This window comes from Myotis yumanensis, unplaced genomic scaffold, assembly GCF_028538775.1.
Source record: "Myotis yumanensis isolate MYYU_CA2020_CCGP unplaced genomic scaffold, mMyoYum1.0.hap1 SCAF_7, whole genome shotgun sequence".
Lineage (NCBI taxonomy): Eukaryota > Metazoa > Chordata > Mammalia > Chiroptera > Vespertilionidae > Myotis > Myotis yumanensis.
Window position 1 is genome coordinate 50813194 of NW_027223758.1, and position 27301 is coordinate 50840494.

Consider the following 27301-nt stretch of genomic DNA (forward strand, 5'->3'; position numbering starts at 1 on the left):
GTTACAGAAAAGTTGCAAGGAACATAGAGTCATTGTATACTTCACACCTAGTGTGCCCTATTGCTAACATCTTACATTACCATGACACATTTGTCACAGCTAAGAAAACAACATTGGTTCTGCACTACTAGCTCAAATCCACACTTTACTTACAATTCAGCCACCATCCTCTTCAAAGCCCTTTATCTTTCCTTCCATGATTCCATTCAGGACATCGCATAACATTTAGAACATTACGATGTTTGGTAAATACATTCCCATAAGCAAGTTTAAAACCTGTTTTTTTATAAAATTGCCTAAAAACATTATAACATTATATAGAATTTTAGATAAAACAAAATAGGGAAGTATTAGACTGTCTGAATTAAAACGTTAAAGAATAAGATTCTTCAAATAATTTCTCATAATTTTGAAAACCCCTTTTAAGCAGCTTTATTTTCATCATTGCCCTTATGTGCCTGACATTTCCCGTTTAGTATTTTTTTTCTTAATTATATTTAAATATTTTTATATAAGCTCTGAGAAGTGATTTTTTGAAAATCTGAGAAATTCAGTTGTCTAGCCTACAAAATAACAACTACATTTGAAAACAACAATTTAATACAAAGCATTTCCTACTGCAGAAAAGTAATAATCACAGCTATAATATGCAAAAAGAGCAACAGTTAATCCCAAGTCCCCATATTCATGCTATACATTCCAAACATCATATATATTTGAAGCTAAGCTTTTCTTTTTTGAAAAAACATTAATAGAAGCTCTTTCTCTACTTTTAAAAAGCTTGTGTGAGTCTATATTTTTATAAAATTGGACTAAGATATTATACAGAAGTTGATATTGGGTCTTCATCATTCAATCTGACTGCAGAATTCCACCTCAAGTTAGAATTAAGAGATTTCTGATGCTCGTGGTGATGGAAAGGATCAATTGCTCATTAAAGATAGAAGTGAAAAGTTGATCAACTTGGTTTGATGAAAACGTAAGTGTTAAGTGCCGAGGCAGAAACATCTCTTTGTAAGTGCAAAGGCACTTGGCCTTTGTCAGGGGACCAGACACTTCAGCATCTGCAGGCATTGCATTCACCTTTCATGGAGCAAATCTACATCTAAAATTCACTGAGCAAAAGCCAAATACAAATTAAGGTCTTAGAATAGAACGAATATCATTGGGAAGTGGGACAGCTTTAAGTTGTAACAGAATCAGAAAGGCAGATGTATATATAGATGCTCTTTAAGATCTACTTAGTGAACCTTCGTTCTGCATAAAACAGCATATTTAAGGGTGAGCTATATTGATCTTAAAGGGATTGTACTTACTTCCTTTAAATAACGCACAATACATTTCAATCAAATCATCACTGCTATTCATTTGTTCCTTTGGAAAATTGAAAGAGTTAAAATTATTTCCAGTGCTCAGCTCTCTTGCCTCATTTATCTGGTACCTCCAGATTTGCCTAAAAGGGACATTATTTGAAAGGAAGGCTTACCTAAGTTGTGTTTTACTTCAAAGGACAGGGAACTCAGGAGACTTTCTATTTTTACCTCTCACAGATCCTGGAGGGCTCCTCTATTTTTTTAATGTGCTTCTTTTAAACTAGCTAGTAGCAGTCTGCTGCCTGAGCCACTCTGTATTAATGCCACCACTGTATGGATTCGGGGAGCACAGACCTATCTCAAAGTGTGCATCCCTGTCTTCACAGTGTACCAGGAACTTTCCATAATAAGCCTAGTTCTACAACCTCGGGTCTTCCTGTGCACTCACAAGTCTTTCTTTGACACAACTACCATTTCAGGCTTCAAGCCACCAAATAAAGCTGAGACAAATTGCAGTGATTCACCCTACTCAAGAATAATGAGCTCCAAAGGCCAAGAAAAGAGCACACATTTGTCTACAGCTTTGTGGCAAAAGAGAAAACAAAACAGATACAATAAAACAGTATCCTTTGGTCAGTGGGAAGTTATGATGTCATATTTCATGTGTATTCTCTCTTAAATGCCACATTTTCCCAGAGGCTCAGCACAATCCAGAATTGAAAGATTCCATTTTAAATAGGACATGTCTCACTTTCCTAATTCCTACCATTTTCACAGAGCTACCACCTGATCTCAGCCAGTAACAATGTCTAGGATGGAGACATTGCTCTTATGATACTACGTAGATTTGTACGCCCGATAAACATCAGAGCTCTTGGTCTTTGGGGGCTATTTTAGAATTGTTTTCTTAGGTAATTATCCCACTAGTACTTAATGTGATAACTAATTAAAAATTAAAATGTTAACATAAATGATCTAAATATTTTTTCTAATGTATTGTTCATTGCATGATGCCTATATATTCCAAGCTCTTCAAATGTTTATCCTTTAGCATTCTTCCAGCAGTTTCATTTTGGCCACAGTTTTTGAAAACAGAGAATGCTGACTGTGGAAAAAGATGCTACCTGCTCACATTGGAAATCTAAATAATGCTGGTGATATGGAAACATTTTGAGAAAATCAACCTCTCTGTCTCTGTCTCTGTCTGGCTCCTCTCTCTCACACAAACATGCACATTATTGAGTCCCCAATTTTAATATTAATACATACATTGTGTACCTTTGAGAAAGCAACCTCTAAAGGAAAATACAATTATTAATGCTCCTTGTAATCTATTTAATAGTGACTCTGGCAGCAAAGCAGAAACCAATGTGAAAATGAGGCAACATCAGAATAAGCCAACTCTCTTGAAGTTTGATGTTGTTTCATTTGGAATAATTTAAAAGAACTCGGGGTCATAAGATGGTCATTTGCTCATAAACCATGACTTCCTGTTATACATTCTGTAGATGGATAATCATAATAAGTTATAATGATAAAATATCTAAGATTATTTTAGGAATGAAGCATGACATATTATAGTAAACAAATGAATTAAATATGCCGAAACCGGTTTGGCTCAGTGGATAGAGCGTCGGCCTGCGAACTGAAGGGTCCCGGGTTCGATTCCGGTCAAGGGTGCGTGCCTGGGTTGTGGGCACATCCCCAGTGGGAGATGTGCAGGAGGCAGCGGATCAATGTTTCTCTCTCATCGATGTTTCTGGCTCTCTATCTCTCTCCCTTCCTCTCTGTAAAAAAATCAATAAAATATAAAAAAAACAAACCAAAAGCTTCGATTTAAAAAAAAAATGAATTAAATATGACATTGTATTTGGCTATTGATCTGACTCTTAGAATAGTAAGGACCTTTTGTTCAATTTCGTTGTCTCATACAAGGTTTAATATGTTTTATAGCTTTGGTTTTCTAGAACATTCCATTTATTTATTATGGAAGCTTTTTTGAAAAATGTTTTGCATTTGCTTATGTTTTATTTATTATATGGTAAGTAGATATTTATGTATTGGTCTCACCTACTTCTTTCTGAGTGACTTTTTGAATGCTGACTGTATTACTCAATAACCAGGTCCACATACAATGACTTATATGTCATATGTTGTTTTAATAAATATTTTTAAATTAATTTTTTTACCTTCAACAAGATGGTATTAGCAAAACTAAGCTTATAATAATCATTTTGGCACTTTCATACATGACATTTGGCAAGTAGCCCAAGTTAGTATTTTTAAGTATAAGTTGTCTGTTTATAAAAACTGAGAGACAAGAAAAAAGTACTATTTTCTTAAGGTTTAATAAATTATTTGTAATGTTTTTCCTGTAACTTAAATAAGAAAAATTAACTATGCTATTATTCCCAGTGCTTTCTATTTCTCCTGTCGCATGAACAAGTTTCTGATCTTTCAACATTTTTATTACTTTCTTTAAAATAATATCTACTGGGGGGGTCAACTGGGGAAAAGGAGACATATGTAAAATTTTAGACAATAAAAAAATAAATTAAAAAAATAATGTCTAATTGGTCAGTAGTCCTCTAACATGGCACCTCGTATGAGACATATACTCCCGATTTGTTCCAGACCCTGGTAAGGTCCCTGCCAGCAGCATCAGTGCCAACTAGGAGCTTGAGATGCAGATTCTCAGGCTGTCTTGACCTTTGAGTCACCTGATATTGAGTCCCAGTGAGTCAGGTGAGTCTTTAGATGTGAGAAGCACTGGGCCATTAGCTCACAGAGGTTGCTCACTAACTTTAGGAGGCTATGATTTTCTGATAATTGTGTAAAACTGACATACCTTTTTGAACAGCTGAGTCATAGGATAGCTTATATGGTGCTTATGTTGACCTATCAATCATCCCAGGCTTCTTTTTTTTTCAAATAAACTGCTTTTAATCTCACTCTCTCCCATATAATGATAATGATGATGATGTTCATAGTTACTAACACTTCTGGAGTATTTACCTAGCATTATGGATCATGCTAAGCTCTTTGTGCCTAATATCTCACGTAACCCTCCACATTCCCATTTAAGAAAGAAAAAAACTGAGTCTTAAGAAATAAGTAATTGACCGAAGTCAAAGAAGAAATAGTCAGATTTAGTTGATTTGATTCCAAGTTCTATCTAACTTCAAAGTCTGCTTTCTTAAATCCTCCAACATTTCCTCCTTTAAACACTCACCCTGTGTACAAGATTGACCATTTTCATCCTATGACATTTTATTTCCTCTTTTGGTCTTTCATGGTAAATTTTCAAAGTCCATTGTAAATATCCTTCTCATGATTCTCCATGACAGCCTCCTAGCTTCACACTATTGATACATCCGTTTAACTGGCATTTTACATCCTAGCAAGTAAATAATACGATCTCACAATAAATAGTTAAGGACAGAACCCATCTGGCTGGTGCCCACACATATTAAGCAGCCATCTTATAAAAGGCCTGTTTGTCTAGCAAACTCTTCTCTCCACTATTATTGAGTTCCTATATTTATTATATTTCAAATTGAGGACATAGAGATCCTAAGGCTTTGAGATCTGTTGCAGGGAAGAGGCAGGAAAATGGAGAGAATTTGGATTTAGCAAGAGGTTTTAGGAGAGCTGGGAATGGACTGCAAGTGAGGTTGGCAGTAATTGAAAGAGGGTCTCAGGCAGTCATAGAGGGACAATCAGTGTGATTGGGAGAAATTCCTGATCGAAGGCTGAAGCAGAAATCGATGGTGCATGGTTTTTTTTATAAGGATCACAGAGCATCTTCTTTGATGTGGAGGGTATTTTAGTGAGTAGTAGCCTACCCTCAAATGAAAAACTTAGTCAGTTGGAGAAAGGGATGTGTCCACCATAGGACAAAACTTCAGTAATAAAAAACAAGCTATGCAGACGTGATTGAGAACAAGACTGACCCAGGGACTCTGACTTAAAGAATAACTCAGAGAGTTCTATTAAGATGGCGACAAGGTGTGTCCTGAACTCCCTCCCACTGTGTGCACACTGTACAACTACATCTAGAGCTTCTGGAAGCTAGCCAGGAGACTAGTACACATCAGGAGAATGAGAGAAAACCCACATCAAAACAGATGGAGTAACTGAAGGACCAGCTCAAAATTATCTCCTGTTCCATGAGATATTGAGCTGCTTTTCAGAGACAACAGACCAAAACCCCAAGTCCTGCAGCCTGGGCGTGCCCAGAGAGAGAATGGTGACCTCTAGCTTCACCCAGAACCAAAGTCTTGACCTAACCTTCCCCTCTTCCCCACTCCATACACACACAGAACCAAAGGACTGGCACATAACTGAAACTTGAACACAGAAACCCTTTCAGAAGCCAAGGGTCCACGGTCCAGGAAGACTGGGTGGTGATACCCTTTAACCATAAATGTTCCACGGTCCTCCAGTGAAAACTCTCCTTGCCAGCACTTCTGCATGCCTGTTCCCCCAGCCCCTTAAGACCCCTTGACCTGGCCCATCCAATAAGACCATTAGGTCCCTCCATCTTCTCAATGGGCAAGTTCTCCATCAATAAACCTTTCCTTACTCCTAACCCTGATGTTTTGACTTTTGGCCTTCCAAGGCATTGGGCACGTAGACTTTGGTTCAGTAATAATAGGAAGAACTAGACGTATTCTTACCATCCACCCCACCCGCAGCACAGTGACATGCCATCAGGAGGGAACTCCCAACTCCTTCTTTCTCCCTGAGGGGTGAAGAATCTGGGCCACAATTTTTACAACCATAATTTTTACAACTTCCACCCAAGGGACAGGTCCCCCAAACATCTAGCTCTCAAAGCCAATGGAGCTTGCATGCCGGAGACCCATAAGACTAAAGCAAACCAAGAAAAAACTGTGAATGGAAGCTTGAGCACGCACCATGGCTATGCCCCCAGGCCTCAGTACAAAGGCTAAGATGCCCACTGGCTAAGACGCCCACTCCCAGTCTCTCCCCAGAAGGGTTCCATCCATATTCTTTGAAAGCTGCTGCCTGAGTGAGGGTCAGGCTTCTAATTTAGCACACCTCTAGGGGCTGGCTTCCCCCCTTATGGAGACCTAGCAGATGCCTCCCTAATCATCTCCCTTGAGCCACATCCACATGGTCAGTATCTTTCAAGAAGGAGCTAGCACATACCTGGGCATCCCTGTATTTGCAGGGCTGTTGGAGGGATAAGTCCCAGGATCACTGGACTCTGATGGCCAATGGCACTCTCATTTAGGAGCCCCACCAGGGAACAGGAAGATAAGTTTCCAATTACAAGATTTATTTTACAATAAACATTCTTTTAGTCCTAGGAAATAAATAGATTTTAATTAATTTATAGTGAACACAAGTGACAAAAAGTAGTGTCTATCTATATAAAAGCCTAAGCAACCATTCCAACTGAATGACCGGAACGACCAGAACGACCGGTCGACCAGTCGCTATGATGCGCACTGACCACCAGGGAGCAGACGCTCAATGCAGGAGCTGCCCCCTGGTGACCAGTGCACTCCCACAGCCAACCTCCCCTGGTGCCTCCCGCGGCCAGCACCCTCCTGTGGTCCCCCAGCCAGCCAACCTCCTGTGGTCCCTCCAACCAGCTGGCGGCCAACCTCCCAGTCTCCCCGGCCCTGGCTGGCCGGCCAACCTCCCACAGTCCCTCCCCTTGGCCAGTCCCTTCCTCCATCCAGCTGGCCCTGATTGGCCCTGATCAGGGCTGGTCACCTCCCCCAGGCTGGCTGGCCAACCTCCCGTGGTCACTTCCCCGAGCCAGTAGGTCCCGATCGGCCCAACCCTGATCAGCTCGGCCTTGATCGGCCCTGATCTCTGGCCAGGCCTAGGGACCTCAAATTTGTGTACTAGGCCTCTAGTATAACATAAATCAATTAAATGTAAACACAAAGAAACAACTTGGATGACAAATATGTAAGTAAATAAATCTTTTAAAAAGTTATACAATGCATAGACTACATTAGTAAATACCTGTGATCCTATTGTGGATTTAGGTTTCCTGGCAACCAGGGTCAAAAAAAGGTACTTTGTGATTCAGTTATAATAAAAAAATTATAACAGGTTATTTAGGGGAAATTTTTCTCTCCTGGCTTTAACATGTTGCTTTATTTTAGTCAGACAGTGATGACATGGTACAAATTCTTGATATACTTTAACTGTAATGTCAGAAACTGACTTCTCTTGTTTATTTTACACATTAATCTCCCAAAGAAAGCTATCAGTGAAATTCATTGAACCTGCTAAAATATGCTAACCATCATCCATCTTTGGATGTCATCATTTATGCTATGTTGAAATTTGCCACTTAACTACACTCTATCAGCTGTTATAACCTTGTGTCATGTAAGAGGCTATTAATATGATGAATTAGTGCATTTGTCACCAATCACATGGTTTTAGGTCTGAAATAAAATTTGGATTCATGATACTTTCTGATAAGCTATTTGATCTAAAAAAGCAGAAATTAAATCAAACTCAATTTAAGTAATATTGGGAAAATAAAGCAAAAATGAGTTTTAACCTATTGCAATGGGCTTGATCTGTGACAACTGCGTTCAAACAGAAGAGCAGATGAGACAGAATTGAATATTAATCAAACTAAAAATGTGATTTCTATGATATTCTCTCTTTTTAAAAAAATAAAGTTTCATGTTAGTGCCTGGATTTTAAATGCTAAAATGTGTGTTGATTGATAAGTCTTAGAAACATAAAAATGGACTAGAATAAATGTAGATAGTTATTCCAATAACAAAATAATCTAATATAATTTTATTCACTTGGTCCCTAAAGAGTATATGTGACTACACATAATCCTGAGTGGGTTGGCTTCACATATTTTATTATGAAAATTACCTGTAATAATGTCATAGACAGTGAGATTCAAGTGAATACTTTCTCTTTGGTTTCAGGTCCAAAAATACTCCACTCTTTAACCCAGAATCATTTGTCATTCTGTGTATTATCCCCAAAATATGAATTATACTCATATGTTTCTAATGCTTCCCTATCCCCACCATCTCAAAACCATACCCTTTTGGTAGACTCTGCCTTTTTTGGAAGATGCCTACGTTACAAGTCCTCTCCGATGGATACTTAAATGAAAATAACCAAGATGTCCCTTATCTATAATAATAAAAGTGTAATATGCTAATTAGACTGGACATCCTTCTGAACGAAGCCAGGGCTGCGAGGGAAGCCCAGGTTCCGGGTGCCAGAGGGAAGCTGGTACTGGCAGCCGGGGAAAGGAAGGCTTACTTTTGCATGAATTTTGTGCATCAGGCCTCTAGTGTCTAAATATGTTTTTATAGCATATCACTTTCTAATTTCTTTTAAAACAATAAAAAAAACTTATCCTAAGACAGTGACCTGTACTAATAAGGATCATTCTCCTAAAACTATTGGAATATAATATTTTAGCATTTCATTTTCTATAACTTAAAAAATGTATATTCCTCCATTTCATCAAAAAGATACCAAATAGGTATTCCAACTATACAAAGTCTCTCATGGTTACAAATAAATATTATTGCTGAAATTAATTATTATCTAATGTCTTATATCACTTATATGTGAAATAGAAGCAATATCATTATAGTATATACTATTTTTACACATTGTTAATACTCCAAAATGATTTGATGTGAGTATTATCAAGTACTTTGCAACGTTGGGCTCATATCAGGAAAGCATGAAGTGCTATAAGACTATGTTATGCATGCTTCTGTGAAGTTAGAAAGGCTGATGGTTTTCAGAATAAGAACCTTCTAAAGTATGTATAAGATGCTGACAATTTTCAGTAGAAACATATTGTTACATTTACAAATGGGAACAACCATTCAATATTAAATTCATGCCAACTGGAATCATGTACAAAGACAACAGAGTGAACAAGAATTATAGTCATAGGAGGACATTACAGCTCTCTACACTGCAGACTTCCCTTAAAAAAAAGTGCAGAAATCAGTGGAATCACTTTAGGAATGTACAATGGCATCTCAGTAAAAAGGCAAAGAAATGACTTTTACATCTAGAGGAATAACGAAGATATAGATATGAAGAAAATTATCTGTTTGGTAACATGAGAAACTGGTGAAATGGCAATTCATTACACTGCCTAGGCCCCTAACATGCTTAGAGAATCATTATAACATTCGGCCAGAGGTTATACAAATCATGACATAGACTTTAGAGTCAAAGAACTATATAGAATAGATAAAGAAATAAGTAAACAATTATTTGTTTATCTTCTTGGAAACAGTTAAGAGGTGCTAGTCAAAACTCTGAATGACACCTGCTACAGTCAATACTCATATAAGTAGGTCATTTTCCCATTGGTTAATCAATCTAAAATCTGCTTAGAGTCCCAGAAGCAAGAAGAATTCTTAGTTGTGAGAAAAGCTGCATATCTAAGTAATGGTGCTTTTGGTAAGGCATTTAGATGCAGGCAAAAGCCATGTTCCTTGATTTTTTCATGGACTTGATAATTGACCTCATTAGTCAGTCAGTCAGTAGCATCTGCCATGCATTATGTTAATAATAAATAATTTGTGAATAAAAATAAATATGTATATAGCAATATATGTAGTATTATGTGGTTGTCTTGCCAACTGTATTTTACCTGTACTCTAAAAATGAGGGGAAAAACAAAGCAGAGAAATCCAGAAAGTAGGGGATTCTGTAAGATAAGCCATCTGGACTTCAAAAAAATTTTATTCTCATAGAAGACAGCAAAACCTAGGGGACTTCTTGTGAGTTGGGTAAAATAAAGAGACATGAAAGCCAAATGTCACATCTGAAACACAAGTTAAAGAATATGGTGGAGGATATTTTTTAGACAATTGGGTACATTGAAACAGGAACCACAGGAATAGGAAAGATCAAGAAGAAATTCTCTGATTTATTCTCTTCCTACCAATAGAAGACCTGCAGGAAAGAGAGAGAAGGCCTGTAAGCTACTTTCTTGTAAACATCCCATTACCAGATATTCTGGGAAGAAGAGACCAGGTTTTGTTAGCAAGGGTTCTCATAGATGATGTGCTTTAAGCAGGATATGTCTGGTTGTATAGGATTCTTTACAATAAAAAAAGCCGCAGTCTGAGGGTTGATGAGGTTCCTTTGAAAATGTTACATAAGCTCACAGCAGTTATGCGACAAAGTATAAAATGTTTTCATGATTAAATCACTCTCTTCCATGAAGGTAACGTGAACTGTGCAACTTGCTGAGGGACCTCTCAAATCCTTCTAGACCCAAGGATGTCAAGGTGGTGAAAAAGATCCTGGAGATGTGATGATGGCTTCAGATCTTTTCCTCCTTTGCTTGTTTCTTGAGTATTTAGCCAAAGAACATATATGCATAACCCACGGACATAGAGAACAGTGTGGTGATGGACAGAGGGAAGAGGGGCCAGGGCTGGGTAGAGGGGAGACAGGGACATCTGCAATAGTGTCAACAATAAAAATAAAGGGGAAAGAAAACATTAGGAAATCTCATACTAGTCTTATTAAAAGCAAATTGATGTCTTACTTGTTTTATTCTCACTTTTAGTAAAAATTTCCAAAATATCTAAAAGTTTCTTTGAATTTCTGTTTTACTAACAAAGGCCTAAATTATTGTTTCTTGAGTATCAATTCAAGTGTGAGTTCCTTGTAAATTATCTACCTGTAATACATGCAATACTAGTTTTAATTTAAAATCTATTTTGAAAAAAAAATTGATTTTGCTACTTTCATACAAAGTTCAAAAATGTAAATGGAAATAAATTAAGATTGACAGGTGTTTACATGTTTATTTGTACTGATTTTCCCCAGAAGTTGGCTCTATAATTGAGTGGCTCACTCACTCCTGATAACTTGCCTGAAGGACCTTCACAAGTTTGGGGAAAGTATGTTGTATGAATGTACTTTATTCAGCACCATCAATGAAGTGTGATTGCCATTTGCTTAGGAATGAAAGGATGTGATATCACATTCATATTATACTTTTCTGGCAAATAAGGATTCTCAAACCAGATGAAACTGAGAATAAATAATATTGATAATGAAGCTTGCTAGATTAGAGGCATCTGCCAATCAAAATACTGTTTAAATTTAATTGTGGAACCCATCAATGAGTAGGGTGTACAAAAATTTCTGTAAGAAAATACACATAAGGAATCATTCCTGAAGGTCAGAAGTCGCACTGTGGGAACTAGATTGGTTTCCTATGTAAGGGAACGATATAGGGAATATAGCCACATCATAACCAAACATGAGATTTTGTCCAACCAAAGTGGACAAGCTCCCTAATTAAGACACTTAGATAATAAAATATAATATGTAGATATATAGTCTTGCCTATGAAACTACTGTCTCAGGTAGTGGGCTGGCTTTCCATTTCAGGAGGCCCCTCCCCTCCCCTGGCTGTGATGGCCTGACCTGTCCTCCACATTCCACAGGAGGATTCCTGGTGATACAGGGATCTGGGAACAATCGCCCCAGAGAAGTCCCTCACCCCCTGCCCACCCCCATTTTGATCATTTTGAGGATATGGACACTAATGACATTTTTGAAAAATAATAAAAGCCAGGAATAAGAAAACTTAAGTGCCACATACTACATTACCCATGTGAAGAAGAAATGAGAATTAGGTTTCTTTTGGTTCTTTCTTGACCTAAACTTAGGAAGTTCATGCCTTTATTGTCTTTTAATTCTTTCCTTTAAAATAGTTGTAACTTTTACTTAACCTGCGGAGCCACAAATCTAATTCTTTAGATATTTTTTATCTTTCTAAAATTATTTAACTCGCCGAAACCGGTTTGGCTCAGTGGATAGAGCGTCGGCCTGTGGACTGAAAGGTCCCAGGTTCGATTCCGGTCAAGGTCATGTACTTGGGTTGCGGGCACATCCCCGGTGGGAGATGTGCAGGAGGCAGCTGATCGGTGTTTCTTTCAAATCGATGTTTCTAACTCTCTATCTCTCTCCCTTCCTCTCTGAAAAAAAAAAAATCAATAAAATATATTAAAATTATTTAACTCAATGACAGGCTTTGGTTATTTTTTTTGGAAAGTATCATGAATAAGTTTTTGAATTAGGCAATGATTTCTGTTTACCCCAGTGACTCTGTAAGACAGGTTCCCTCACAGTCCTTGTTGGAGGCTTCTCATTCCTGGGCCTTGCCCACCGCACTCTCCTGTTCTTCCTTTCCTGGTGTAGGGGTTCCTGACTGTCCTGTCACAAAGGCTGTAAAGGCATATTGATGTCTCACACTTTTCTGTGCGCTCTCTCCTAGTCATTTTTCTCCTCCACAAGATCTGCAGATTGCTGACATTTAAAAAAATTCCAAATGGAGATTTACTGTAAAAAGCTAAACAATTGCCTCACCCTATATTTTCATGTGGTGTCATGTACTTTTATTTTCTGTTTTAAAATTTTACACCAAAAGCAAAATATAAACTAATGAGTGACAACTGTAATTGAAAAATAAAAATAAATCTATATATATAAAAGGCTAATATGTAAAGTGTCCCCTCTGGAGTTCGACTGGGAGACCGGGAGTTAGATCACTCAATATGACATGCGCTGACCACCAGGGGGCAGTGAAGAGCGAATGGAGGCCCCTTCTGGCAGCCGGAAGACCCCGATTGGCTCTGATTGCCGGCCAGGCCTAGGGACCCTATCCGTGCATGAATTTTGTACACTGGGCCTCTAATAGATAAATAAAATGTTGAATATTAAAAGAAAAGGATGCTATAGAAACAAAGTTCTATGCTTTAGGTTCCATTTCACAGTGCCCCAAGTAAGAAGAAAAATGGGCTACACTACAGGGTTGGATTCTAATTAAGAAGGGACTCATCCTTCCACCTCTGAGAAGAATAACTTTCTGATAGTGGGACCTTTTTTGAATTGTTGCGTTCAAAACAAAATTTAAGCAGCATGACTTTTAGTTTCTAATGAAAATTATACATTGAAAATATGTACTGGTGGTTACATACTGATGAAAACAACAAAGAGAAGAAGTTATGCATTGAACAAATATTGAGTAACTGCCACATTCAGGCACACTTCTAAGTGCTGGGGTTATTTCAGTGAGCAAACAGGAAGGATCCTTGCCCTGGGGAGGTTAGGTGTCTAACTGTGCATGTTTACAAGGTCAGCTATTGGTCAGTACTATAAAGAAAATGAAGGAGACAGGAATAGAAAGGGAAGGCAAGTTAAACATTAGCCAGAGTTAGCAGGGAAGCTGTTCCAATGAGACACTCTGTTCAGATTCCTGAAGGATGTCAGGCTGATGAGGGACGAGCTCCCATCAGGATAAGAGAGACCGCTACTCCTGAATGTCTTGTCTCTGAAAAGATCATCTGCTTGTTCCAAACATGGGATATGCTTTTACTTAAAATTGACAGTACAAATATCTGTTAAGCTCCCAAACTAACTCACAGATCATAAATCATCACTAATTTCACTGAATTAGTGCTCTTTACAATTATTGGATGTGAAGAATTGTGAATGCTAAACACTCACAACACTGTACACACCCATCATCTGAGAAGAACAGCCCAGTCCAAGTGAACTCAGCAACCCTTTCTCACTGAGACACGCACAGAAGGCATACTTCCCATCAGATGAAGACAACAATGAAATTGAATGGCCCTTCTCCTGCCCCCAAATTGGATAGACACTCTTTCTCTTGGGGTCTTGAACATGTCACTCCCCAGCTATTTTCAGAGGATGAACCTGACAGGTTGGGGAAGACTCATCACAATCAATTTTAGGAAATATATCACCCCTTCAGCTTGGGAGGTGGGTTGGTGGCATTCTGTGAAAAGCAGCCACAGGAGTAGCTGTCTGTCTCAGAACATGTGGGTGCTCACACAGCAGGCTTGGCTAACAGAGTGTCTTCTGTCCTAAGGCTTGAAATATTTTCTTCTCATCATCCCATTCCATGGTACTTCCAGTTTCGCTGATTTAGAAGCAATCTGTGCATTCTGAGAGGTGTTTTACTCCCACTTTCTATATGAGGACATCCTCTCAGCCAACACTGTCTTTAACTCATGGATTCATCAAACTAAAACTGAGAGAATATATGCAAATGAGCAGGTGTCATATACACAGTGAGTGTCAGAGTTCAGGATCTATCATTCCCAAGAACATGAACATGCCTCCAGGCCAGTGGTTCCCAAAATTTAATGTGTACGGCAATCGCTGCGGGGGGGAGGGGCGGATGGCTTGTTACACCCCAGATTCTGATTCAGTAAGTTTGGGTTGGGGCCCAAGAATTCATGTATTTTATGTGAGGCTGATGCCGCTGGTGTGGGGACCTCAGTTTGAGAGCGCCCTTTGGCTTCATATTGGCCCAGAGTCTTACATTTGCTTTTAGAGTGGAAGCTTGGAACAGAATAAGTAATTTTGGAGGGAAGGCAGAGAGGGTGGGTGGGTGAGAAGTAATCAACCAAAGACCTTGTATGCATATATGCATAACCCATGGTCACAGATAATAGGGTGCTGAAGACCTGGGTGAGGGGTGGGGGTAGGCTGGAGGGGGTTAATTGGGGGGGGGGGAAAGGAGGACATATGTAATACTTTCAACAATAAAGATTTATTTTTAAAAAATAAAATCACACTGTAAAAAAAAGTTTTAAATGTGAACTTGGAAATTTTCATCTTTGTTTTTATTTTTACCTAGGGTTACCTAGTATGTGTGAAAAAGAAAAAAGGGCAGTGGGCTTGGGGACCATTTTCATTTTCTGGAGATTTGCTCCTCTATCTGCCATGAGGTGGGGTTGACTCAGAGACAAAGGTCAGAGAGCAACAATTATTTTTTTCTAGAATTGTGTTACAAAGGGAACTAAACAGCTCTGTGACATGGACCGTCACTTGTAGAGTGCACTTAACTCATCAGCAAATGGTTTCAAATGATTAGCATATGGAGTCACTCTTGATTAGCTCTTTCCACATAACCTATTTTAATCTGACTTTGAAATACTGCTCTGGCAGCTTGCCAGGCCACAGGGATTATAAAGCTCTTAACTATCTCAGAAGACACAGTGCCAAACACTTTTTATGAGTGACTTACAACTGTTGAACTTAAGTGAAAATGAAAAGAACAAGTCTCTTGAGTCTTTTTTGTCTAAAACATTATTTGCTGAAATGTCTCATCAGCAGATATGCATCGTTCCTAAGAATCTGCAAGGCATCTGGTGTGTCCTGCAAAGATACAGACATCCACATGTTGTGACTTAATCATTACGAGTTAATTCATGATATCTTGTAGCTTAACAACGTAATTAATAACTGACAAAAATTTTATTTTTCCTAAAGCCCTCTGGGTGTTATTTGTGACCTTGTATTGGATGGGGCCAAACTGGAGGTAATCTCCTTTTCTTTGATATGGTGGGAAGGAGGTAGGAAGAATAAAATTTCCAGGTTTTAGGGGGAAAACAGGCCCCTTTCACTAAGCGTTTTGGCATTTACCTGAGGTTTGGCACAGGTTCCTAAGTGGTGGAGAAAGCTCCTAACTTCTCCATTCTCTAGAATAGTTATTTCCAAATATATTTCCTAATTTCTTTGGAAAAGTATATATTTCTTTTCACATTTAAATGGACACATTAGGCTTTTCATCATAAGTTAAAGTACAAGGATGTAATTTGCAATATTGTAAATATTGATATTATGCACTAAAACTATTGAATCTCACTAAAATATATGCCATAGATTACAAACACCAATGTCATTCATTATCTGCCAGAGCTGATTTAAAATGTACAAAAAAACTCTTCTTTAATAGTCATAAATTTTACATCATTGTGTTTTGGTCTTCGAATTCCTAATTGCATTTGATCTTCCCAAAGTATCACATCCTCTTACAATATGCTTTTAATTTTTAAAATTTTTTAAAATATATTTTTATTGATTTCAGAGAGGAAGGGAGAGGGAGAGAGAGATAGAAACATCATTGATGAAAGGGAATCATTGATTGGCTGCCTCCTGCACATCCCCTACTGGGGATTGAGCCCGCAATCCAGGCATATACCCTTGACTAGAATCGAAACCAGAACCCTTCAGACCATAGACAGACGCTCTATCCACTGAGCCTGGCTAGGGCTGCTTTTATTTTTGAAAGCATTTAACTGAACATCCTTAGTTCTTGTCCACAAGTGTAAATATTTATGTATACTAGTAGATAATATATGTTATATGATAAAATTTAAAATGGTGTAATCCTTTATTGCTGTTAATTTTTTCTTCCCAATTGGCACATTAATATAATTATTAATGGTACACAGATAATCAAAATAATATAAATATACAAAGTATTTGATAAATACCATAAAACAAAATTATATTTGAAATACACCTTTTAATGAGCTAGGAGAGATGTACATATCTAAATTAAACTTTTATCTCCTGGCACTCCAGAGAAGTTTCCTTCTTGGGACAATGGCCATAGTAAAACTCAGGAGACAGATTATCTGGCTCCACCAATTGCTAGCTGTGTGATTTGGGGCATGTTAATTAACATCTCTGTGCTTTAGCTTCCTTACCTACATTATGGAAATAATAATAGTACCTATTTCATAAGGTTTTATGAATACTATATGAGTTCATTTATGGAAAGAACTTATAAAATGCCTTGTGTATATTACAGGTGGTACATAAGTGTGAGCTAATTATTATGATTAATGCTATTGTGAAACTTCTCATATAACTTCACCTGGGTGCAGCCACTTTTACCTCTGTTACCCTTCATCAATATTCTGTCTTAAAGATAATTTTCCTTGGGAAGCAATCTCTTATTTGTCTTCTCCAGCCAGTATTCCCCAAGCCAGCACATTGATGAGTTTTGGAATGGCATGATTGAAAAATGTCCTCTTTTGTAAGAACTTTGTCCTAAGAACACATGCCTCAGCTCTACCTACAGGTAGGAGACCCTCAAAATAAAGTATCTCACATGTATTTAAATAATATGTGATCCACTTAAAGCATCTGATCTTGGCCTTAGTTAACTTCTTTTTAGCAGTTTCCTCACTATCTTCTTTTTGGTGTCATGATGAGTTGAATATAGCCATCATTGTAACATAACTTGCATATTATTTATGATCTTCTTAGAAAAAAATGATGGCTTACTGAATCATATATGTTGGTGTGACAACATTTTATAGACCATTATATGATGCAAATTAGATATTATGCAATAAAACATGAGAAAAATAAATTTTTCTAGGAAATCAAATTAATGAGAACAATTATATTTTTATTGAAATTGTAACATATCATGACAAAAAGAATTTAGAAAACAGGATTTTACTAAGTGGATTTCATATGGATAATTACTTTAATTATTAAAAAAAAAATTTGTTATAAATTATTTTCCTTATTAAAAGAGAGGTCCCTTTAATATATAAGATTGCTTGGTACATGTGAATGATTGATTAAATGCTATTAATTGCTTGACCAAATGAATATGAAGAAGAGGAAGCTTGAATTACTGGCCTTATAATAATAAATGGCTAATATTTATTTCTGTTTCCTATGGGTTAGACTAATTATTGTAAGATATTTCACAGAACAACAAGGTCAATTCCTACATTTCACAAATATGTACACTGATGTTCACAAATGCATATGATTTTAAAGGATGTTGCTATTTCACTTTAATAAAAGCAATATTTAAATCTAGTTCTTAGGAGAAATAAACCATTTTTATTTCCCTTTCACTGAGCTATACTGAAGTTTAAGGTGTTTGTAATCATTGCTGATTATTAATCAAAATAAAGATAGTGCAATATTAATTTTATCAAATGAAGAAATTCCAATTGTTCAGTGAGTTTTCTTTCTTGAAGGATAAGATATGTTATTATATGATAATTGCTTTTTAAATTTATGAAAAAAGATAAATTTTTCATAATAACTATAAGATAAAAAAATAAACATATTCTTTACTGGATTGAAATTTTATATTTTCAGGCTTTTTGAGGTGAACTAAGCTGGGGAAAATATGATACAAATATTACATTTTCAAAGAAATGGTATTTCTTAGAAAATGTGTGGGATATCCTATCCAAAAGGAATAAGAAGCATTTTCTTCCACAAACTGAGATTTGTATATATCTTTCATCATTCATATGTCATTTACAATGTAAATGTCGCTTTTCATTTTTCTTGAAACACAGTTGCTAAGCAAGCATCTTATGTATTCTTCACCTTCATTTTTTTTTTTTTTTTTTGGATTTTAATGTATGATGGTCTTTATTTACAACTTTATTGGCAAAAAAGAAGAGGGATACGATTAAAACCGTTCACCACAGGGCATTGCAGTTGATCTGTCAGATTAAAGAAGTTTCATTTTAAAGGTCCACCTACTTCTCCAAAACCATACAACACTGAATCTGCATTGCAGTTGCCTTCCGGAAGTACAGCGCTCAAGTTTTAGGCAGTCTTTTAACATCTGAATACAAAAGAAATAAAACCACCCATTAAAACGGCATTACATAAAGGGTCCTTCACTGTAAATGGATGCCCTTGCAGTGACACATGGCCAATGGCACCGGAAGCTGGGGAAGTAGGACACCTCGCACGGAGTGGGCAGTTACGACGAGGTCTCTGCAATGAGGTATTTCATTTACTACCTGCATTTTCTATGAGATGGAGCCAAAGTCGGAGACAAGACGGAGGGAGAAGAGTCCTTTGTGGACAGCGAGCCCTCCAAAAGCAGCATGGGAATTGACATCCTGGTGGAAGAAATTAATGCAGTCCATTTCAATTCATGCTGAGCGGGATGAATGTTTCCATGGACTTGTTGGTTGATAAAATTTCATCTTCTTTCTCTTCTTTCTTTTTATCTTTTTTTCAATACAAATCCAGGAAGAAGTGCATGACAATACGTACAAATATCGCCCCCTCCCGGGCATACCCAAACCAGCTGTATTTGTTGTTTTCAATAGCTTCAAGGAAATGCTTGCACACTATTTGCGTTTTTTGGATTTTTCTTTTCCGCTTCACCGTGCTTCTTGTTCACTACTTCTTTCCGTTTCTTCTCATCCCAGTTTTCCATAGTATCTTTTTCAAGTTCTTCATCTCTTGCATCAATGTAAACACTTGGCTTCTCGCCCTTCCTCTCCAGACTGAGGTCATGGGAGGACTTGCACTTGTCCCCCTTCCTGCACTGCCCTTGCTTGAAGAAGGCGCACACCACAGACTTGGGGTCGGCACCTTTACTTATTTTTTGAGCAGCAGCTACAGGTTTGAACAGCTCATTTAGCTCTTGCAATTCTTTCTTCTTGTCATCTTTCCTTAATTTCTTTTCAGCTTCACTCTGTGCTACCTGGCGTGGATTCCGCTGACCAAACTTAACTTGATGAGTGACAGCCTTGATAAACTTCTGCTGCTTTGCTCCTTTCTTGTTCTTTAGACCAAAAGTTTTGCCTTCGATGATCGTCTCCTTCTTATTCTGCTTTGCTTTCTTGCTGCCCCCCACCCCGCGCCCCACCAAGCCTGAGCCTACTTCTTGGGGGGCATGGTGGAGACAGGTGGCACCGGCCAGACTGGGGCACAGCTGGACACTGTCCAGGGGCCCAGCCCCACACGCCCACCTTCATTTTCTTACTACAGATGAAAAACTATAATTTCTACACACTTACACGAAGCTTATAATTATAGGTAAAATAAAATTAAACTTTTACTCAGTAGGGAGTTCAATATAGTATCAACAGATACATTAGTCTGACTCTACGTACTTTTCCCCAACAGAACGTAGATCTCTGACTTAGCTGGAGCTTCTTTCCCAGACTAATATCTCTCACTGTCACAGCACTCACCACGGCACTGAGCTCCATGATTTTACACCCCTCTCTCCGATAGATTAAAAACATGGTTTTTTTTAACCTGATGAGAGCTAAATCTTAGATTATAAAGTTAAAAATAGTCACTAGGATTCTTATGTGTTTTTCTTTTATTTCTCAAGATCAGAAAAATAACCTAAGATTTTAGTGTGTATGGTTTAAGCCGTACATAACTTCTGCCCTTGAAGGGACATTGTCAGGAGCACTGTTACATGGGTTGTCATGACCATGTATGTGTAAATGACAAGAACAGTTCCCCCTACCCTCAGCCAGTAGCACGTGGGAAGTTCTGTATGAAGCACTTTACATGCATATTTCAGTTCTTGTTTACAAAACACCTATGTCCTCATTTGTAGAAAGAAATCATAAAATTTGAAAATACTTCCTTAAAATCTCACAGCTCTGCAATTGGCTTAGAATGTAAACTTAGGTTGTCTGAACCCAAATGCTGGGCTAAAGCATGTGATTCATCTAGACCAGTTCCTCAATGGTTTCCAGATTAAAATACTGATTGTTTCTCATAATAATTGTCACACTGAGTTCTTTTTATTCTCACAACAACCCTGAGAAGGAAGTGGTATTACCCTTATTTTATGGGTAGACATGAAACCTGGGAGGCTGAGGGTCACATACAGTGAAGCCAAAGTTAGAGCTGGAATCCATGCATCTGCCCACCAGCCGGGACCCTCACTGCTGCACAGAGCATCCCACTCCCCAGTGCTCACCGGCTGCCATGTGCTTGGAGATCAGCTTTCTGTCATGCCCTTCCCTAAAGGCCTAGCTGCTCTACCACACACATATTTGTGGAACAACGACTAGAGGAGACTGATAAGCAAATACCTTGACCTTTAAATTCAGTATGTCTTTGATTATAATTATTCTCTTCTTGCAATTGAAGTAGAGGTGGTACTTACAAATTCAATGTTAATTTCTCCGGCAATATTACATTTTAGCAGAGCACTCCTGTGGTCCTAAATAAGGCTCTAAATATTCTTAAGAATGAAGCATGAGCAACAAGCATCAAGCTGGTTAGGAGCACATGTAACATCATGGATAAAACTCAAGATCGTGAAGCTGCATGAAAAAAGCCAGTCACCAACAGTGTACAAAGATTGAATATGTACATGCATCATGTATGCCATATGAGTCCATTTATATGAAATTCAAACTGATCTATAATAACCAAAAGCAAACAACTGTTGCCTACAGGAGGGCCAGAGGGAGGGGCGGACTGCAAAGGGACATGAGGAATCTTTGGGGGTGGTGGGGGTGATGGAAATATTACCCGTCTTAATTGCATTGGTGATTTTCTGGGTGAAACAATTGTTACAGCTCAGGGAATTGAACTCTGTAATGGCCGTTCTCTTCCTGCTGCATCATTCCTCTGTTCCCAGGTCCAGGTAGACAGTTTCCATTAAGGGCAGCCTTCTGTCCTTTGTGTTTACATGCCTCTCTTCCTAGTGAGAGTCTGAGCAAGGAAGGGAACTCTTGACCTGTCTACACTAATGTTTGACCCAGTGCCTACAGTGAAAACTTTGGATAAGGCTTGTTAAAACGAACTACATATTCAGAGACATACAGGGCAAAACCCATGCCCTTCAAGAACTTGGAGACTGATGGGAGAGACAGCTGACACAGGGTGAGGTAAGTGCTAACTAATATAGTGTGCAGTGCAGGTGGTGAATGACAGCAGACAGCAATGACTCTTCAAGGTCAAGCTCAAATTCCACTTCATTCTGTACAGCTTCACTGAGTCACACAGGGGATTTCTTTCCTTTCCATTTTTATAGCCCTTATAGAGTATAGCATATATTTGGTTCTAATGAGACACTGTGAGTAATATAGTTTTTGCATCTGCGTGACTGATCTTTAACACAAGTGTGAGTTCATGATGAGCTGAGAGGTTCTCTATAGCTCTTTGTGTGTCCAGAAGAGCATTTTGCATTTAGGTGGAGTCCGGGAGCCATTGCCTACTGATGTCTATGTGCTCTTGACAATAATGATTCCTCATTTTACTAAATAGGCTCCTATACATTTGAAAAGCTAATCTGCCAAAGTGCATTATAAGAAGCAGAGGAACTGTATTTAGTCGTGGTTCTATGATAAAAATACCAACACCCCTGCACTGATTTTGAAATGCAAATTAAAATTAACAATCATTTTATAAATAAAATTTAACATGAATTATATCTCATATCAATTAAGTTCTGAATTCTTATTGGTAAATTATGACATACTATGACATTTTGAGAACAACATACTTAATAGAAGCTCCTGGTATTAGTGAATTTTAATAGTTGTGGTGACTCTTATACCTAGTCACACCTATGAAAAGACCTCTTAGAGTTGTAAAGCTGGGCCTGCCCTTGTGGCATTGCACACAACATTGCATTGGCTCACATAACTCTGACAGCAAGACACGTGCATCTTAGAGCCAGGTTGCTTCAGTCAGTATCTCACTGAAGACTTGAATAAAGTAAGGGGAAAAAAATCCTGTGAAGGTCCAGGAGAAAAACTTTCCAAGCAGAGAGATGAACAAGTGAAATAACTCTGAGGTTCAAATGAGATTGACATGTTCCTGAAGAAACAAACAAAAAGGAAGCTTTGGGTCTTGTGTGGACTGAGCCAGTACAAGTAGTTTAGAAATGAGTTTGGAACGAAAGGCAAGAGCCAAATCATATAGAGATTTTCAGATCACGATAAGGAATGCGGATTTCATTATTCCAGGCCATTACGTCTTGTCTGTTTTGCTCTGTTTTGCTCTGTTTTGTTCTGTTTATGTTAACTCCACAGCTTTTTCTGTGTCCACATCCTTTCAAGGGATAAACATTTCAGATTATTTAACCTAATACCAAGATAATGGCTCATTGCCCTCCAGGGAGACCCCATTCTAAGGAGTCAGCATATCATTCCCCACATATAATGCTGGACCTCCTCTGTATTTATGAGGTACTCTGCCCCTTTGTTCCCTAAAGAAAACAAAATTTAAAATAACATCATGCTCACGAAGCGGAGGCACAGGCTCATACGAGAAAAAGAGAGCAAACATTTCTTAAATCTCTGATCTTAAACTTCCAAAACAGAAGGGCTATATGGGTTTTCTATTATTTCACACAGTTTTACATTATTTTAGAGACAATAAAGTGACTGGTAAATTATTTAAAGGAATATGACTACATTATGCATGGAAAGAGAGTTCATATATAGTTCAGTCGACATCAACTCTGTACTTGACTTTGTAGCAGGGCCCAGTAGCTTCGAAACACCTGCCCTCAAATAATGGCAGGAGCAATGGGACATTAACGGGGGCATCGCTTCCCACATCCCTCCCCTTAAGAGTTTGTTGTTGCCAAATACCATCTCCCATGTTCGAAGAATACTTCTGCAGTGGTTACTATTTGGAAAGACTGTTCTAAGTGTGTTACCTTTATTACCATCGGTTCCCCACAATAAACCAATGCAGCCACCATTCTTCTCATAGTAGGGAAACTGACTTGCAAAGATGCAGTTTCTCCAGATCCAGGAGAGAATGAAGTTAGAGTCTTGATCATTTTCAGGTTAGTTTTTTTATTGTTGTTGTTAATCCTCACCTGAAGATATTTTTCCATTGATTTTTGTTAAGTATATATTTTTTTTATTGATTTCAGAGAGGAAGGGAAAGGGAGAGATAGAAATATCAATGATGAGAGAGAATCATTGATTGGCTGCCTCCTGCATGTCCCTGGGATTGAGCCCGCAACCCGGGCATGTGCCCTTTACCATAATTGAACCTGAGACCCTTCGGTCCGCAGGCCAACGCTCTATCTACTGAGCCACCGGCTAAGGCATTGATTTTTTTTTTTTTTTGAGAGTGGAAGAAGAGGGAAAGACAGAGAGAAGCATCAATCTGAGAGAAACATATTGATTGGTTGTCTCCTACACATGCCCTGACTAGGGCCTACGCCAGGAAAGAGCCTGCAACCAAGGTCTGTGCCCTTGACCAAAATGGAACATGGGACCTTTTGGTCTGCAGGCCAATGCTCTATCCACTGAACCAATCCAGGTAGGGATCAAGGTTAGCTTTGATGTTTAAAAAAAAAAAATAAGAAGAAGTACGAGTAGTGACAGATGGCCTTAAGATGTTAATGCTTGGAGATTTTACTGACAACGTAAGTCAGCGTGACAAAGATGTGTAAAGCAGTAGAGTTGAAAGAGAAGTGGTCAGAGACTCTTATTCAGGAGATTTTACTACCAAAAAAGCCACTGTGTTCCCTTTCAACTGAAAAAGCCACTGGCTGGCTATCTTTAGGAAACTATGACTCCTTCTTTTATTCTCTCAGAAAATAAAGTGCACTTCTCACTAAGGACCTCAGGATCACCTTCTATAGGGTTTCCTTTTTCTCTTTGTCATTTGAGGATTTGCTTTCCTGGTGTTTTCCTCAGGTTGGCATTTAAGCTTTAGGATGAACATAGCAGAAATGTAATGTTTATCTACACATTCATGAGATTGAAAGTTGGAGAGTGCTATGAATGTGAATCATTGATTTATCAACTGATTGCAGTCAATTTAAGGACAATGGCCCATGTGAATCGTCTGTGAGGATAACTCAGCTGGAGCCATCTGTGATATATTGGACCAGACTGGTCCTGGTCAGCAGAGCCCTCTACCCTGCATCTTCCTTTCTGTGTTCACCCTTCAGGATTTTAATCTTTTCTGGTGCCTTGGAGCTGCCCACACACAGTCACTCTAACATGACAGCCAACCCTTCCTATAGCACAGCACTTGCTTCCCCACAGTCCACCTCTCTGCTGGTAAATGCCTACTCAACTGTTCCCAAAATGTGCATTTCTTTCAGACACAATGGCAATTCAGTGACCGCTGGACACAGCAGGAAGATGAATGTATGGATTTTAGACAAACCCCTTAGATAAATGATTTGAGTGGACCAATGACATAGTACCCTCCAAAATATACCAGGTAGGTAGCCTTTAGTACACCTGGCTCAACTTCCTGGAAACAGGCCAGTTGTACCAAATTAGTACTTCGCCATTAAACCAGAAGTCCACAGACTTAAATGTAATCTAGGCCCCACCTCTTGCCTTTATGATCTTTGGAAAGTCATTTAAGCCCTCTGAATATCAATTTGTTTATTTAAAAAATATATCACTTTCCCTATTAATTTTACCAGTTTCTCTTAAGGATAAAATATATTTAAAACAAAAAGTGCTATAATGTATTCGTTTAAAAGAAAAATATCTTCATGTTTTCATAAAACAACTATTTGCACCAATGACATTAATAGCTAGAGACTTAACAGAATAAAATTTTGCAAAGTCACAGTTTAGTCAAGTAATTCCTTGGGCAGGAACCTATCAAATTAAATGTGTTAGCTGGAATAATTCTGACTTAGGATAAGTAAATCACTAAGATAAAATGTATATTTTTAAAATTTAAATTAATTAATAATTACAGCCCTTTACAGCGTTGTTATAATAGTTGTCTATTCTTGTCCCACTCTAAAACACCCCCACACTCTCTTCTCCATCCTACATCATTCTCATATATATATATATTATTGATTTCAGAGAGGAAGGGAGAGGGAGAGAGAGATAGAAACATCAATGATGAGAGAGAATCATTGATTGGCTACCTCCTACTGGGGTTAGAACCTGCAACCCAGGCATGTGCCCTGACTGGAATCAAACCATAACCTCTTGGTTTATAGGTTGACACCCAACCACTGAACCACACTGGTTGGGTGCCAACCATTCTCTTTTTTAACCACTGATGATAATGTATCAAATCTGCTCATAGATACACATGCAACACAAATATATTTTGAAGTCCTCATGGCATTTTAGATGTAGGTAGCCTTAGATATTAAAACACAGAAATGGTTCTGGAAGATAGTCCTCCAAGTTTCACTGAGTGTCTAGAGAAGCAGGTCTGCCCAGTCCTCCTATCCACTGCCTTACGACCCAGCAACTTCACTTCTAGGTATATATTCAAAGAAACCGGAAACACCAATTCAAAAGAATACATGCACCCCTATGATCATTGCAGCATTATTTACAATAGCCAAAATATGGAAACAACCCAAGTGCCCATCTGTAGCTGATTCGATAAAGAAGTGGTACATATGCACAATAGAATATTACTTGGCCACAAAAATAAATTGAAATCTTACCATTTGCAACAGCATGATTGAACCTAAAGGTTATTATACTAAATGAAATAAGTTCGTCAGAGAAAGACAAATAGCATATGATTTCACTTATATGTGATATCAAGAGAACAAAATTAATGAACAAACAAAATAGAAAAAGATAGGTGAGTTGAGGAGAGCTCAGTGAGATGGTGAGCATGAATCTTGGCTAAAGCCATGGAAGGATACTTCAACATGAATCCAGTGTTTTCTTTCCCAAAATAATAATAATGCATATCTAAGTCAATAGTGAGGACAAGAAATTTAGACTCATTTATGACTGACAAAAATTTAACATAAAAACTTTTAAAACACAAAATTACATTCAACAACATCTTAATAATTCCATGAACAACACTGTTTGTCAAATTACAGATTTTTATACAACCTCGTGTCCTCGGACTGTTGCCTGAGTTATGTGTTAGAGATCAAAGTTCCTGAGCCCCATCCTCAGAGCTTCTGATCCAAGAGGAATCTGCATTGTAACAATATTCCTCATAACCCTTCATGCAATGAAATTGGAAAATTATTGACTCTGCTCTGACATCTTCAGACATGGAGTCAGATAATAAAATCCAAAGACCAGCCCTGCCATATTCAATGCAGAACCTTCAGAAAAGTACTTAACCTCCTTAGAGCTCTGTCTTTTGACTGGGAAAGGAGAAAAGATGTCTCATTCATAGGACTGCAGTGATGTTTGCATGTGCAATCTCTGTGAAGCTTTGACCTTATAGCCTGCTTGCTATTGTGCACCCAATAAGTATAGACATCATTATTATTAATCCTATTTCAGTATTTTCAAATAAAGTAAACATTAAAGAAAATAAGCTTACTCTTTGGGAAAACAATTAAAATATAATGAAATAACTTCCAGTGCAAGACTCTTTGGAAAACACCAAATATAAGCTGACAATGTTTCTAATAAAATTTTGTGAAGCTCCATTAAAGGCAC

General features: G+C 38.0%; 1 pseudogene; it reads right to left on the reverse strand.

Moving 5' to 3' along the window:
* Positions 1–19082: 19082 nt before the first annotated feature.
* On the reverse strand, positions 19083–19841 carry LOC139013489 (zinc finger CCCH domain-containing protein 15 pseudogene; annotated as a pseudogene).
* Between the last annotated feature and the right edge of the window lie 7460 nt (positions 19842–27301).